Source organism: Grus americana, chromosome 2 (assembly GCF_028858705.1).
Source record: "Grus americana isolate bGruAme1 chromosome 2, bGruAme1.mat, whole genome shotgun sequence".
Lineage (NCBI taxonomy): Eukaryota > Metazoa > Chordata > Aves > Gruiformes > Gruidae > Grus > Grus americana.
The window spans coordinates 50,085,378-50,101,196 of record NC_072853.1 but is presented as its reverse complement, the minus strand read 5'-3'; the positions used below and the strand labels follow the sequence as shown (position 1 = coordinate 50,101,196).

Below are 15,819 nucleotides of genomic sequence, written 5' to 3'. Positions count from 1 at the left end.
GTAATTGTGCATAATTTAACTCAAAAAAGCAAGAGGAGTTATATTTGGATACAGAAGAAAGAGGTCAATTTGACGAGGGGGAAAAAGGCTGTCATTTTCACTAGTCTGATAAAAAAAAGTCTTCATCCAGAATATGAATTTTAGGATGTTGCTTCTCCAATGCGATCCCAGTGGGACAAGCCATGAACAAGGAGACATCGAATAGGAGAACCAGTGTTCCAGAGCCATGTTTTTAACAAAAGAAATCTCCTCTGTTACCTTAAAGTACACTTATAAATTGCTGTGTTTCAGCCATTAGAGGCAGACAGAGACCTGTATCTTACAATCCCAGAGTACAGCTGTTACAATAAAGCAAGATAAAGTTTTCCTTACTTCTGATAAGAAGGAATGGAAATATTAAACAAAAAAACCCCAGATGGTCTCAGCAATTTCCTAATGATTTCCTAACGATTCTGAACAATAGTATCAGCAAACTGCCTAATTTTGAGTTTGTAAGTGGATGTTCAGGGGGTCAACTCCAGGCCTGGTTTGGACAGCATCTTGTTTTTTCTCAAAGGGAGAAGATGTGGGACACGGGGTGGCATCTGTCCTTGACACACCGCAACTGAGTTGGGAGAGGCTACGTGACCTACCCGGAGTCTCCCAGCACAGGTCCTCAGCTACCCAGACATGAAGTCTCTTCTGGCCGAGGGGCTGTTCAGCTACGCAAGACTGTGTATGAATTGCCAAGACCAGATGAAGGCATGTGTGGGCAGAGGAGTCTGAAGGTCTGCCCACCCCTGTCAGGTCAGCCTGTGTCCTCCTGAACTTTGTTAACAGGGCACCAGCCATGAAGAGTCACGGGCCTCATCCTGCAGCACTCAAATGCAGACTTTGCCCTCCTTCTGTACCCTTCCCTTCATTAATGCCAACCCAAAACACAAAGACATCCAATCCCCTTACGTGGCAGAAAGCCAGCAGAGAAAAATGAGCTGGTGTCCAACCTCAGGATTTGCGTGACAGAGAAGGGAGGGAAACCTCAGCATGATCCACTGCATGGGTCCAAGCAGCCTAACCAATGCTCTGACACTAATCTGAGGATATAAACTCCTTGGGGCATAATTTTTGGGCCAAAAGTAGAAAGAATGAGAAAACTGATGTCCTAATATCAGGAGTAAGTGCCTTTTCCAAGTAACCAAGCTCAAAAAGGGTGCAGAGAGCACAGAAGCTATTGTAAGAAAGTGTCTTGATGCTAATACAAACGGTCCTGGTTTCTTTCAAATAGACTCTAGCACTTGACCTTTAATGCATACCTTTCCAAGAAAATATTCTTATTAAATCACAATCAAAATTCCTTTGGATTTATTTAAAATAGGACAAGTAAATTGCATTAGCATAAATGAATTTCCATCTTAAGAGGCAGACTCCTTGATAGGTAGTTTTCAATGCACATAGATTGCAAAAATATGAGGATGGCTTTAAAGATCAGTTTCCAAACTTGCCTAGATTGCAGCTGGGTTGGTAACTCTTCTAAACATAGTAAAATGGATGTATTTTTCCACTGAAGGCGTACACTTTTTCAGCTTTTGGAGACTAAAATGTAATTCATTGATTTTGAAGACCTCTGGAAAAATAATCCATTTTGGTTTATTTGGAAAAGGTAGTAACAGGATATCTTTTCAAGAAAGAAGCATTTGTAAATACAAAGTTCTCTATGTAGGCATGATATACACCACAGATCTGCCTAAGAACTCACCTGCAGCCTATATAGACCTTGTTCAAAATCTAAAATAGATCCCATAATATTTATGTAACCACAAAAGATTTGGTTTTTTCCCCTGAAAGGATAATGGCTTTAGACATTGTGCTAAGTGATTGTACCTGCGGATCAACAGCCCCATCATAGACAACCCACTTCCTTTTGCAAATACCAATTTGGACCCTCTGGCCATGGCCCTTGCTGGGTCAGCCCAGCACAGACAACCCCAGGCATCCCCACACCCCTGGATGAAACACCGGGCGGAACTCCAGATCCAAATCTGCTAATCCTTCTTTTTGCCCATTTCTATCTTCCCAATTTTCAGTCTCTGTATCACAAACAGGCTCATGGTGACCCAGTTTTCCTTGTGTTGTTATTCTTCTTCCCTATGTAAGTAAGCCTGAAAGCATAATTTAATTTGCAAGAAGAGAACAAATACTCAAACCCATAAAAAAAAGACAGGACGCTGGACAGAAATGCTCTGGGATGAAGCTATAACATGAAAATGAGCACAGCCAAGGCCGACTTTTCGTCCTTCCATGATCATAAGAAGAAAGACTCCTCTCTTTCTGAGCCTCCTAGCTCTGGAGTTTGCATATACATGCCTTATCTTCCTCCTTCCTCTTAAAGGCAGCAGAAAATTTTGTCTCTCATCTCCTTCTCATCTGCTAGACAAAAATCCAGATTCAATGTCTTCATTTATTTTAAAAAATAATGTATTATGTTCCTAATTATCAGTTACCTTGAGAGCCAAGAAACACTTTTCCTATCCTGGAAAATATTTGGGTTTTTCAAAAACTTTTCTGCTCCAAATCAGGAAGAATAGTCTGAGATTACAATGATTTTATAATGAAAAAGTACTTATTACTAGCTGAAACTTCCAAATAATTTCAAAACATTTTATCCCTTTTTCTTAGGCGGCGGACTCTGACAAATTCAGATTAACTAAGAAACGATCCTTTTATTCAGTAGATGTCAAAACAATAATGTCAACACAGTTCTCCAAAGAAATGAATTTAAATAGAAAATTCATCTGAAACTTTCTTTCCCACACACTGTTTCACAGTTACACTGAATCAGCATTTCTTTCTGAAGGAGCATATTCTCTCAGAAAGATCCCTGACTTGCTCTAAGGCTCTGTGCTTATTTCTGTTTAAGCAACAGGAGAATCAAGACCTGAGGAGATGTTTTCCTACAGTCAGTACCGTAACCCTGCTCCTCGGGATCCAGCTGCCTCTGATCCCAGGCCCTGGGCTGGCACGGCACAGCTCTGCTACCTTGGCTCGGATTTCTGAGCAAACCGCTAAGTTGTGGTGCGGGGATGTGAGCAAGCAGGCGGGCTAGAGCCCCGCAAGGTAAGAATGGCGAAACTGCCGGCAGAGGTACGGTTATCGAGCTGAGGATGGATGCTGCTACAGGATTCAAGAGGAGAAACACTGACATGAAAAGGTTTAAAGTACTTAGGGGAGTGGAAGAAAAATACAGCATCTTATCTGCTTCTTTCTCTTCTCTAATTTCCTGAACTAATGAGTGTTTAAAAAGAAAATGCGCAACACAGACAACTAAACTGACTGTAGTGAAAGCTCAATTATAATCCAAAGTACTAGTTCATCTGTATATTAACTCATTTCCCATTGCTAAAGCAGATATTCACAATATATAAATGTATAAAACAGTATTTAGTATTAGCCTCAAATAATCTTTTGGTATCATACTTAATTTTTTAGCTTCATGCTTCTATGTATCAAGGGTCTAATCTTACCTGATTATTCTCATTTTACGGAATTATTTATCCTATATCCTCATTTCATAGCTTGGAATGAATTATGGTAAATCTGTACATCTAGTGGCTTCCTGATAAAACATATTTTCCAATATTATTTTTAAGCACTTACACTACAGCGTGGCTAGGGGCACTGTGTGACAGATGCTATGGAATCACCGAACATTTGACGATTACTGCATTAATTTTATCAGAAGTGTTATACATATCCACGTGGGCTTGTTAGTGACTGTATTACTGCCTAAGTGGTTAGAGGAGATGCGTTACCGCAGAAACAAGTGATCAGTGGAGGTTGGGGATACTGATACCAGAAAGAACAGGTTCTACACCATACCCAGAGTCATCTACAACAAGGACATGCATTATTTAATATGTATTAATTAATTCTTCCACTGCAGAAGACAGGTGACCTACTCTTGACTAAGCTTACCCATAGGCTATTTATAACATGTTTTCTCTTTTCTGAATAAACTCTTTTTTGCTTTAGGAAAGCCTACTGGTATGCCACGTAAACCTGTCATTTCCAAACTTGGTTTAATATAAGGGAAGATGGAGCAAGGCAGGCAAATGGGTTGACTACCACCACACAACCCAGGTCATAAGACATCTAGATATAGCCGGGAGAGCAGAGTTTGTGGGGTTGAATTGGAGATGCTGCTTCTGGCCAGGGCTCTGCAGCATATTCTGCAAGGAAGGAGATACCTCAAGGGTGTCCAGGGAATGAGGCACCTTCCAGATGACCAAAAGCAGATCAGGTGAAAGGTGTACACCAGAGCCATGACACTCATCAGGCTGTGGCCCTACACTGGGCTTGGCTCTGCACTAACATGAAAAATTATTCCATTTGCTCTCATAGCTCTAGTTCAAGAAATGATTGTTCTTCTGTTGGATGTTCTGACCTCTCATTTAATAGCCAAGACCGAAATGAACACAGCCAGTTCCTTTTACTTAACTGAACTGGGAGGACTTTTTCCAAAGCACTTTCAAGAAAACAGGTAGCCCACATTGATCACTACTGGTGGTATGCCACTACTCCAGCTGATTTCAAATAGCATCTCATTCACAAGCCTCTCTAGCCTTAACAAGATAAAGAACTAGCCTATGCATTAATATATACATTATTTTCTTCAGAAACTATAAATACAGACACCATTTGCTGAGCAGCCCCATAGACAACACACTGCAGTACCAAATTTGTAAGAGACGGTATTCAAAATTCAAAAGGATGCAAGGGTTAAATGTAGCACAGGACCACATCAGTCACACCCCACTGTTGGTATGACAGTGGATAATAACTGGCTTAATAACCATGAAAAAATAAAGCAAAATGTTCATGCTAATTTATTGGATTAGACACCAAGTTGTTTGCATTACAAAGTCATCGAACAACTGCTTGTAATGATGCCAATGTAAATTATCACAAAACAAATCATTTGTTTCACAATCTAAATTGTAGAAGTGTACGGAACTACCGGATATACTTCGAATACAAAACAGTTGTCACTGTCTGCCAGTCTTTCAAAGTAATTATTTAGTTTCCTTGTGGCATTATGGTGATGCGTAATCTATATGCAATTCACATATTTTAGTATTCTAATTGTATTTTCTTCCTTTTTCTAAATTCAAGCTATACACAAAACTAAAGCTATATTTTCACATATGATTAATTTCATAATCATTTTGTTAAGTCTGCTCCAACTCAACCTAAAAGATGTGGAGGAAAACAGTTTTGTTTTTCTTTTACTTTAGATTTAGATTTAAGACGACAAGCGGCAGCAGCGTGAGACACATATAATAGGGCTTAATTACATCTCATACAGGCTTAATTACAAGAAGTGGCAGAAAGAACCTGCAACATTTCATCACTAGAGAAAAGTTATCAACTCTGTTTCCCAAACTTTCAGTACGGAAGTGCTATTAATTGCTTACTGCCTGCATACAAGATTCATATTGCTATTCAGGCTGATATCCATATCACAACTGCCACAAAAATGGATAGCAAAGTTGCTTTGATTAATTTTGTAATAATAAACCTAGAATTTCCTCAAGATGCTTAGGGAATTGAAAGCCTGCATTTACAAGTTCAGATTTCTGCAGCAACTGGTTTGCCCTTTTCTCTTCTTAAACTCAGGCTAAAATATTGCTATTGCTATGTCCTTTGATATCCTTGTTTAATTCCCAATGCACAGACAATATAGTCTATATGCCAACTTAAGTAAAACAGTCATTTCAGAACTAGTTGAAATACATAATTTATCCACAGAGGAAACTTTAAACAAGCTGGTTTCTGGGCACAGAAACTGAGGAGAAATAATAAAAAAAAAATTCCACAGTATCCCATACGACGATTTTAAGAAATTTTTTATTGCCAATTTCAATTTTCCATTATTTCACGAGACATCAATTGCAGTTGCACACATTTATTTAGGTGCAAGTGATAACCTTTCATTACAACCCAGGAGGGACACATTTAGGTGGAAAAAGCCAGTACTGTGTTGATTATTGCATCACTGACAGCTTCTCACAGGCTTTTGTTTAGAGCACTTATAACACACCATTCTGTGTTCACCTTATGTTATGCATTATGCGATTTATAAGGGAATTATTAGCTATTGCCTAATAATATTTTGAAGATATAAACAAGTTGCAGAAAAATTGAAATCATTATTTTAACACTCGGTGGCAATCTGTCAAAACCCCCCATTTTTCCAGCAGTGCTGATTTTAACAAGAAAAGCACTTTTCAGTGAATATAACCTGACAAAAGAATTGAGAGCAGGCCTAATCCATTCCTGCCTGCTTTGATGGTATTTAGTACTGGATCGTTTTGTAGACATTCTGCTACATTATTGTTAACATCTTTGAGCAACAGCACTCCAAAACTGGTTATTCAGCCCAAGCTATTTCCTGGTCATTCTTCATAACGCAGACAAACACTTTTGCCGTGCTGCAGGGAGCGTGTAGAAAATACTAACTATGTGCTGACATTTTCCCTTTCATTCCACATCTTCAAGAAAGGAGGTGTAGACACCAGAGGAAGAGGACCAAATTACCTGGCCCTGCTATAGGGTGTCACACCTTGTAGCACGAGACGTGATAAGGAGGACAGGATGGTTTGGGGGTAAGAGGTGGGGTGGGGGCAACACTTGCTATATAGGACGCTGTTGGCCAGCTATCTGGGGGTTAGACCTGTGGACAAAGACTACAGAGACAGAAGTTATTCACACCATCTTCCTTCACTCAACACGATTTATTGCTTTTTTCCTAGTGCAGAATGGGATGTCTCAAGCAGCAAAGCTTTAAGTAACTCTCTTTAGGAAGCTGTTCAGTAACTTGTGAAACATCCCTGACAGAAAACTAAACTCCCTTTCATTTAAGGATTCCTGGAACACAGCTGAACACTGCTGCTACTCCTCAATCACCCAATTGTTTAATCCACTATTCACTACACCTTTCTATGGCCATCAGCATTAGTAGCAAGTTCAGTCCCTCCTCAGAAAAAAGGAAAAAGTGTTCTTTAGCTTCCTTACTTCTAAGGTCTGAGCATTTCTAATAAATATGTGATTTTGTCTTCTGCCCAGGGCTAGTCCCAGTAGGTGCCAATATTTTACTCATCTGCCTCATTGGCATTTTTGATAAGGGGGGAAATCAACAGCATGCTGAAAAGATGCTGTAATGAAGATGTTAAAGAATAATAACTTGGGCTTAAATCCTGACTCCTGCAGAGCCTCATTAGTACAATTCACCCTGTCTCAATTCATCACCATTCATCACTGCTCATTATTTACAGTTCTTCAACTCATCTACAGTCTGTGTGACCATGTTTCTATGCAAGTCAACATGTATCAGTTATTTGTGTATGCTTTGATGAGATAGTATCAAAAGGTTTACTAAAATGCACATATTATATCACTTGCCTTTCATCTGCTTATTTTGTAATCTTATCACAAAAGTAAAAAAGCAATCTGGCTAGAATTTATCCTTTCTAAGCCTATTTGTCTTATTGCTTACAGTTCCATTATTAAAGCTGAGGAAAATAATCTTCTTTACTCCACCTCTCAATGCATTTATCATTTGCTTGCTTTTTATGGTTCCAATTTCACTAGCTCTTCCAGTTATAGTCACAAAACACTCTCAAAAATGGACCCTGCCATGGGAAAAGAGACAACTGTACAATGGGGATACAGTTTGTGGAAAGAAGCCCAGAAATAGAAGCCAAGGTATAGCAAATTTTGTTCCTAAATCTGCCTCCTCTGACCTTAATAAACTGCATGTGCTAAAACTCAGTTCTGCAGCAAGGAGTACAAATCAACCAGCCAGAGCACTTCAGCACTCCCTTCACTTTAACCACATGAAAAGTCCCTCTTGACTTCAGGGTCTACTCAAGTGTCACAAGCTAAGCACAAGGTTCACAGAAGGAAAAAATCAACTACAGTGAATCACAAGCCTCATTTATTAGGTCTGAGGGCCTGCCTCCTGCAGATGGAGGAAGCAAGAATACAAAACATGGATGTTGGTGCCGCTGAGGATCTTCGAGCTCTGCACAAGCCAGTTCTTCTCACGCCTTTTTCTGTTATGCCTCCTGACCAGCATTCAGCCATATTCCTCATTCTCTTTATGTGTTGTTGGGTTCTTGAGCTTTGTTGTTGACATTCCTTGAGAGGACCTGTTGTGTGACCTCCCTGTTTTACTCTCCCCTTGCTACTAAGTTCACATGTACACAATCCCCCTCTGCACCTGCAATTGGCAGAAATGGTTTGAGATGTTATCCTCTACACTGTAGACCAAGTAGACGTTCTTCAGTCACCAAAAAAGATCAAAAGAAAAGGAATTGGGGGCCTCTGTTTTAAATAGGCACGTCAACTTTGCCCACTGAACCTGTACTCAATCAAATGGAGCTGATAGTTAAGAACTGTATTTTTAATATGTCATTTTGCAAGTCCCAATAGACTTGAAGACTTACTGAGTACAGCTCGAGCACTTTTCCCTAAGTATACTTTCCTTGAGCCAAAGTAAGTCTTCCCAGCAAAAACCCCCAAATCCAGCCCAGTAGTCCAGAACACCACCTATCCACCACTACCACACTATAGTAATATGCTGATGCTTCTCAAATGGCCAAGGAAAAATAAAGAAAATAAATCAATTGTTACAAACTGAAAGGGTAACACCTGCCAATTCAGTTTCACATGAAAAAAATAGCTTCTCCTCTTGGCAGTGGAAGGATGCTGTTGTTGAAGGCCAGTTAGAGAATCTCTGACTAGGAGCTGGATTTTCAGCAACAAGAACAAATGACTGGAAGTGTTCAGCAAAAGAAATATGTGAAGACAGTTGGGGAGGGAAGAGGAGATAGAAGACTGAAGAGATGAAGTCAAAAGAGATCTGACTCTTAATATTAAGACAGTAAAAAAATCATGATATTAAAAATGATCATGATAGATACTGATCTAGAAGAAAATACACCAAATAAAAGGGAATACAGTGCAGGAACATTTGAAATCAAGGCATAATAATGCAAATGCCGATGAACAAGCAGTGACAAAAGGAACAGCAGTGTTCAGTCTGAACTGGATGCAGAAGCAATTTGAACCACTGTATTTGCGTTCTCCCTCTTTTCTGTTTTGGTTTTTTTTTTTCCCTTTCCTTTTATTAAATAAACCACTTCTGCTTACTCTAAGGAAAAAGAAACAAACATTCAACATTTCAGACATCTACGAAACTGAAAACTCCGCAAGGCCATCCAGAAACACTGTGGGTATGTTGAACAGGATTCAGTGAACAAAATGGATTTGCTCAGACTTCTATGAATGTCATTGACCTCCACAAGAATGAAAATATTAAGATTAATGATTGCATCATAAGTGTTACACCATCAAATAGATCCAGTGGACCCTTGAATAGATATAAGGAAACGAGCAGCTCTGTCTCCTGCTACTTCAGACACATGGAATGTGGGGTCATGCTACCCAGTAACATGCAATTTAGGAAGTGGATCTCCTGGCTGGTGCAATACCTTCTCAACAGCATAGGGATCCCAAGGCTATTTTGCAACACAGCGGTGAAACACAGGGACACCTGTTTCATGGATGGAAGTACAGAACACTTCAGTGCTAGCCAGAGATACACATGCTAAGGTGTTTTGGCAGCTGAGGTAGAGGGCAGAGAGGGGCAAGGAACACACGCGTGCTCTGAGAATGTAAAAAAAAAAAAAAAATCCCACTCAAAATTCCCCTCTACATTTCTCAGCCAAATAAGTCTCCTCACCCTTTTCAGTTCTGTAAGAAAAAAGACCTACAACTATGATCCACACAGAAAGGCAGAAAGGATGCGGCTTCACACACTTACCGCTTTGCCTCAAAATTCAGGTAAGATTTACAGCACTTTCAAAAAGAGGTTCCTATGAGGTGTCTCAGTTGAGTTACAAAAGAGACAGAGGCATTCCAGGTCTCACATGACTTCTGAAAATTTAGACTAGGTAATGTGTAATAAAGATGTAATTACTCTTTCATTAGAAATTAGTCAGGGGGCATAGAACTTAATTACAGTCTATTTCATTGAGATTATTGCAGCTACCTATTCAAATACAATAGGTTGTGAAGAACTGCACAGAAAAATTTTCTTATCTGGTTTTAGTCAACATGAAGCCATATGTAGTTTTTTTAAACACTAGTCATTTTTAATTTCAGAACCGTTTTGCTTGCGTAGGCTTACTATATTTCAGAGCTGCATTATACAACAAAATCTTACGCATTTGCAAAATTGTAGTGCACAGCTGTTTTGTTACTTGTGCTCCATCTTAAAATTGAATGGTTGGAAAATGAAGTTTGTCTGAAAACAATCACTTCTGATCTCATTTAAGTTTACAGAACCCCCTATGAAAGTCTCTCTTCTTTGAGCTGAAAATGTGATTTACCAGCAAAATAAATGCTGCCCTGAAACAGCAGTCCAGAAAGAATGGGGGATTTCAGTTTCCTTCTTTTCTTGTTTGGTGGTTTTCAACACAAAACCTACAAAGGTATGAAAGGGTAGAAGGCTCAAACAAACACAGCTGACATAAACTAGGTCAGTAAAGTTGGGAAACAGCTGCATGGATATCTTGCACTGACCAGAAGCCACAATTCTCAGAAAATAAATAATTACCTGAGATACAAGTCAAACTAGTTCTGTGAACAGCCTTTGCTCAACGCTGTTTTGAGAAAGTTAAAGCATCAAAAGTTGTTTGCATAACCGATAGGTTACAAGCTGAGATCTAAAGAGATTTCATTCAACAATACCAGAGAAATAAGGACACCTAAATTATGTCAGGTAATTTAGTGTCATAACTTGCAGTAATGTCCAAAAGAGGAGTCTCAGACCTTAAGAGTAAGGATGGTATTTGTTTGCTAATCAGGAATTCTTCTCTCTCTACTAATAAATGTTAGAGACCGTGTTAGAGAAATCCCTCAAAAATGATGGGTTTGGTGTTTGTTTAAATGAAGAAAGAACTAAGGATGTGCCTGTATGTCTGTGTCATCACCATGCGGTCAGCCCACCTTCTCACATACACTACACTGAATACCAGGCAACCAAATTAATGCCTGCCATGCAATAGGTAGCTGTAGGTGACTGATAAACAGATCAGTGGTTTCCAGTTCCATCCTCAAGAAGGCACAAGGAGGAATGCTAGGCAGCATTTAATAGTGTTTTGCCCCATCATTTAGTGCTCTGATGTAAATTGACAGTTACCAGCTGCAAGCCTGATGGTGACAAACCACGATGGTCCTGTCACACCTCCTGCTGCCCACTCCAGCTGCGATGGCTGAGGAGCTGCAGAGCCACTACGTGACACGTTCACAGGGGAGTAAGAGGAGATGTAGCAGGTGGTACGGGGGAGAGTACTGCTGTTGGTCTCAGCCAAGTCCCAAATGGATTCAGGTGAAGATTAAAAGGTGAAAGATGGAACATCAGTTAACCAAGGAAGGAGTACAAGATAAAACCATAGCTTTTTTTTTTTTTTTTTTTTGAGAAATCTTACAAAAGGAGTTTTCCAGCAAAGAACACTATCAGCTCTAACAGCGGTCAAATACTGGGGCCCAGCATGTTGCAGGAGGGCATTTCAGCTCATGAGGGCCAACCCTCTGGGGTATGAGGCAGAGATCCCCTGCTACACCCCTAAACCACCATAACACACCTACACCAACATCTCTGCGCAACAACTGGAGGTGGCAGCTGTTACAGAAAAAACCAGCAACTTTACTTAAATAGACCTAATTCCTAATTCCAGAGAACAATCGTATTTTGACAGTTGGCTACCAAATAGGAACAAAAAAGGAAGTTTCCTATTAAATGCAGAAAATCTTTATTTCAGCAATAAAACCTGGAATACCATTAGGCACTAAAGGATTAAACTGTATAAAGGAAAAATAAGTGAGGACTGAAATGATTGCTGGTAAATGTTAGCCCATAAAAATGCATCAAGACAGTTAGAAGGAGTACTGTCAACAGCTAACCTTTCATAGCATTTCCCTGCAACTTCTGTAATATACTGAAAGGTTCACTTTGCCATTGAGCACCAAATAGAAATATATACTACCCAATGAATTGGAAAAAACAACTCTACTGATTTCACACAGAAGAAAGTGCACAATCAGTATAATTAAGTAATTTGAAAATAGAAAAAAACCCAGGTTTTGCAGGTTTTGAAGTGCAGGACAGAAATCTGTGCTTCTGCATTGTAATAGGTTGTTTCTTCTCTAAAGGCAAATGTTTATGATTTTATGCCAGTCCATGGGATTGTCCCAAGATAACCAGATCTTATACATTCAGCACACAAATACATTACTACATTTTATTCCTATACAAACAGCAATTTCCCACTATTACAGAAAGAGCATACAATGAATCCCATATTCACCCTACTCCCACAGTGTCTCTTCTTTATATGGAATGAATACAAAATGGGAAAGAATTAAGCTTGTGGGGCCAACTCATATTCTAACACCTTTTGAGTGCTTGAAAAGTAAATATTTCCAATCTTTTATAAATATATAAAATTCAAATATATGTAGATAAAATTCTGATTCCTTTTATATATATACACACACAAAGTTTTAAGGAAAAGCTAAATAATGCAGTGTCATTTAACACTGAATGTCCATAGCAACTTCCCCTTCCTTTCTCTGCTAGAAAACTTTAATTATAAACTTAATGCCATGTCCAATGTTTTGTACATTTTTAAAGTACAGCACTCAGTACAAAAGTCCATTTCAGGCCTAAAACCACTGGTATGGTACTATAAAGCCATTAACTGTATATTAAATTATACTACATTTCACTTATACCACATTTCATTTTAGCTGTGATGGCCCAGTAATTACTACTGATTGTTTCTGATCTCCCACATATGAAAAAGCATGGCTGGTAAATTAGTGATGATAACCAATAATGAGAAGCAAGGGCATTTATACTTTCTTAGTACACCATTTAATTGTTATTAAAAAATCCATTATGCTGTGTATTTTACTCTGTAAGGCAGATCCAACCCATTAAATATATCTTTTATTTTTCTCCCCTTTTTTTAACAAAGATCACAAGATATTATCATATTATCTTTTCTCTCTCACTGCACTGCCAGGCTCTGTCCAACCAGTTCTGAATTTGCTTTCACTTTCAGACATTTATCTGCATACAGTTAGGTGAAAGGTATTATTAATCACATCCTGTTGCTAGGCTACCTAGAGATGTTCATTTAAGCTTAATGTTTCTCTTTGTTAAAAAGTGCCATGAGGAACAAGCAGATTTGAGACAAGAAAACTACCTTGGAGAAGCTGCTTTAAAAAAATAATCAGGACTCTCAGAATATGCATTAACAACAAATATAATTTAAAGAAACCCAGCATAGTCTACAGTTAGCAGCACATGGTGCATAGTACAGCTTCATTTGGAACGTGGACCTTTTGGATAACCGAGATGCACAATAAGAATTTAAATTGAGGTCCAATGTTCAGCCTCATAGCTGCTGGAAGAGCTGTAAAGACACTAGAATGTCTTTATTAGAAATAGTTCTGCAACGAGACCATTACTCAATATTTAGCAAAATGAACAGGAACATATTTACTACATATAATTTGAAGAAAAATACCATATGTACCTAAGTAAATTAGCATACTGTTTATAAGATTCTGGGTATAAGCTTATGTGAGGATTTACACCTCTGCATATAAATTCGTATTCATTCTATGCCTTTACTATATCGTAACACAAGATGCTCATTTCAGAAACACATTTCGTCGAGTAAAACAACTTGATGAAATCCCACCAGCAATACTCACCAGTCCATGTTCACCCACTGAGGGGTACCATGTAGACGTAGGCACTCACCCCTGCAGACATCCTACTCGCATATCTGCCACATCTAGGAAGAGTTACCAATGACTTGACAGGCAAAGTTCTGTGTAACAGCAGAGGTTAAGGAGCACAACAGTGGAATGCCATTTAAATGGCTCTTTTTACCTAGAGAGTAGCAGTCGTTCATCGGAATTGGAAAACATGATGCAAAATCCTAGCGCAGACAAGGCCATTCATAATTTTACTCGAAGATTGCAGGATGAAGTTCTCCAACTCTCTCAAGGTCTTTAATACAACCTGCTTCCCCATTTAGAAATCTGCAAAAGGCTCTGTCTATGTTACAGTTCAAATCACATTAGTGAACTGAAGCAAGACAGGCCACACACTTTCCCTTCCACTCCGCCCCAGCTTGTCTACACAGAATTAAAGGCAAGTTACACTGTGAAGCTGGTGTACATAGCTGAAATATAGCACCCTTACTCAAAGGACTGGCCTAAAATAAAAGACCCCACGTGAATAGCTTTCCAATAATTCTGGAGTACTGATACCCATTGTAATTCAAGTGGATGAGAATAAATCCCATCTCTGTAGGAGCCCTCTCCATCACTGAAGACAAAAAAGATCAGCTTTGAGAGTATTGGTATATATGCTCATCTGGAAATTTGTGTTGTAGCCCTTAAAAACATGTAAGCAGCAGCACACATTCAGTGCTGTGGGCACTCATAACAACCTAATTAATCCGTTCCACTGAAATGCAAAAATTCTGAATGTCAGTGTAGACTGGCAAATATTTTCTGTTTCTGGGGAAAGTAAGCCTTTTGCCTGCGAAGTTTTGCACTGAAAGCAAACACAGAGCTTTGACAAAGTGACAGTAACCAACACCACAGAGTTTCTACTACAGATTCCTGGCTTGGATACTGGTTATCACAGGAAACACACATGGGTGCAGATAGTACCATCAACACCATAATGAGAGTAGTCTTTACAGAATTAAGAAGCCAAAAATGACTGAGACCAGCAGTGACACTGGACCCTTTTTTTAACTCCTGCTACATAATGTGTTGGTGCCTTCCAAATAACTACTGAAAACAGTTCTCTTCCTGATTCTTTATGTGAAAAATGGATGGAAAATACTTCTGGAAGACATTACTGCAGTGCATTCATGTCTTGCCAAAAAACAGCACAAAAGTGTCTGTAGTATGGAATAGTAAGTGATTTTTCAGAGTTTCCTTTTTTAAAGAAATTACTTCCAATCAACTTTCATTTCTGCCCTAACTTTATAGGTGTAGAGAAGTTTGCAATCAGCATTTTCAGAAGTAGTAAGCACTGGATTCTTAAGGGTCTAAGTAGAGATTTTTTTAAAAAGTTGGGTTTATGTCATTTGGGTTTTGAAGTGTCTACTGGTTAGTTTAAAATGTAAGTAGAACTTCTTTCAACCAATATTCAATTCTGTTTATTCCTCAAGGAAAAAGAAAATGTTGTTGTCAAAAATGAACCTAAAAATCTGCAGGCACCCATTCTGGTCTAAGATTCCTAATAGTAGTCATGTTTTCCTACGAGAAGGCTGAAATGAAACCAAACAGGCAATGCAGGAGACTAAGCTAGTGCTGGTGATGTCATCATAAGATTTTTGACTGTTTGATCAAGGACAAATTACTTTGCCTTTAAGAGCAGCAAATATGAGGACAAGTCAGCTGAGAACTTGTCGTAATAGAAGCCTTCTCCCACTCATGTTTGGAGAGGTCCGAAACACAACCGCAGCTGCTCTCGCAGAATAAGCAGAGCCACAGCGAACAAAGCTAGGAAGAGAATGTCGGGGACATGACAGCATAAGCTCTGTAGTCTGGAGGGAAGAGAGCTTTAGAAACCATGGCCAGTTTACAGACACCTAAACTGAGCATCAAAAGCATCAGGCTGTTGTCTGGTTCACTGCACCTCTACTGTTGTCTTAGGCTATGTTTAGTGCCTAATGTTAG

The 15,819-nt window shown here is 39.1% G+C and overlaps 1 protein-coding gene across 9 annotated transcripts in view; it reads right to left on the bottom strand.

Moving 5' to 3' along the window:
* Window positions 1-15,819, bottom strand: part of CHST9 (carbohydrate sulfotransferase 9) — a 99,296-nt gene that overhangs the window by 40,555 nt on the left and 42,922 nt on the right. For 2 of the 9 annotated variants that reach the window (XM_054817903.1, XM_054817902.1), the window contains exon 2: window positions 13,828-13,910. The exons of the other annotated variants lie outside the window; for them this stretch is intronic. The gene's annotated coding sequence lies outside the window, so the exon portion shown is untranslated. The remainder of the gene's footprint in view (window positions 1-13,827; window positions 13,911-15,819) is intronic. 9 annotated transcript variants of the gene reach the window in all.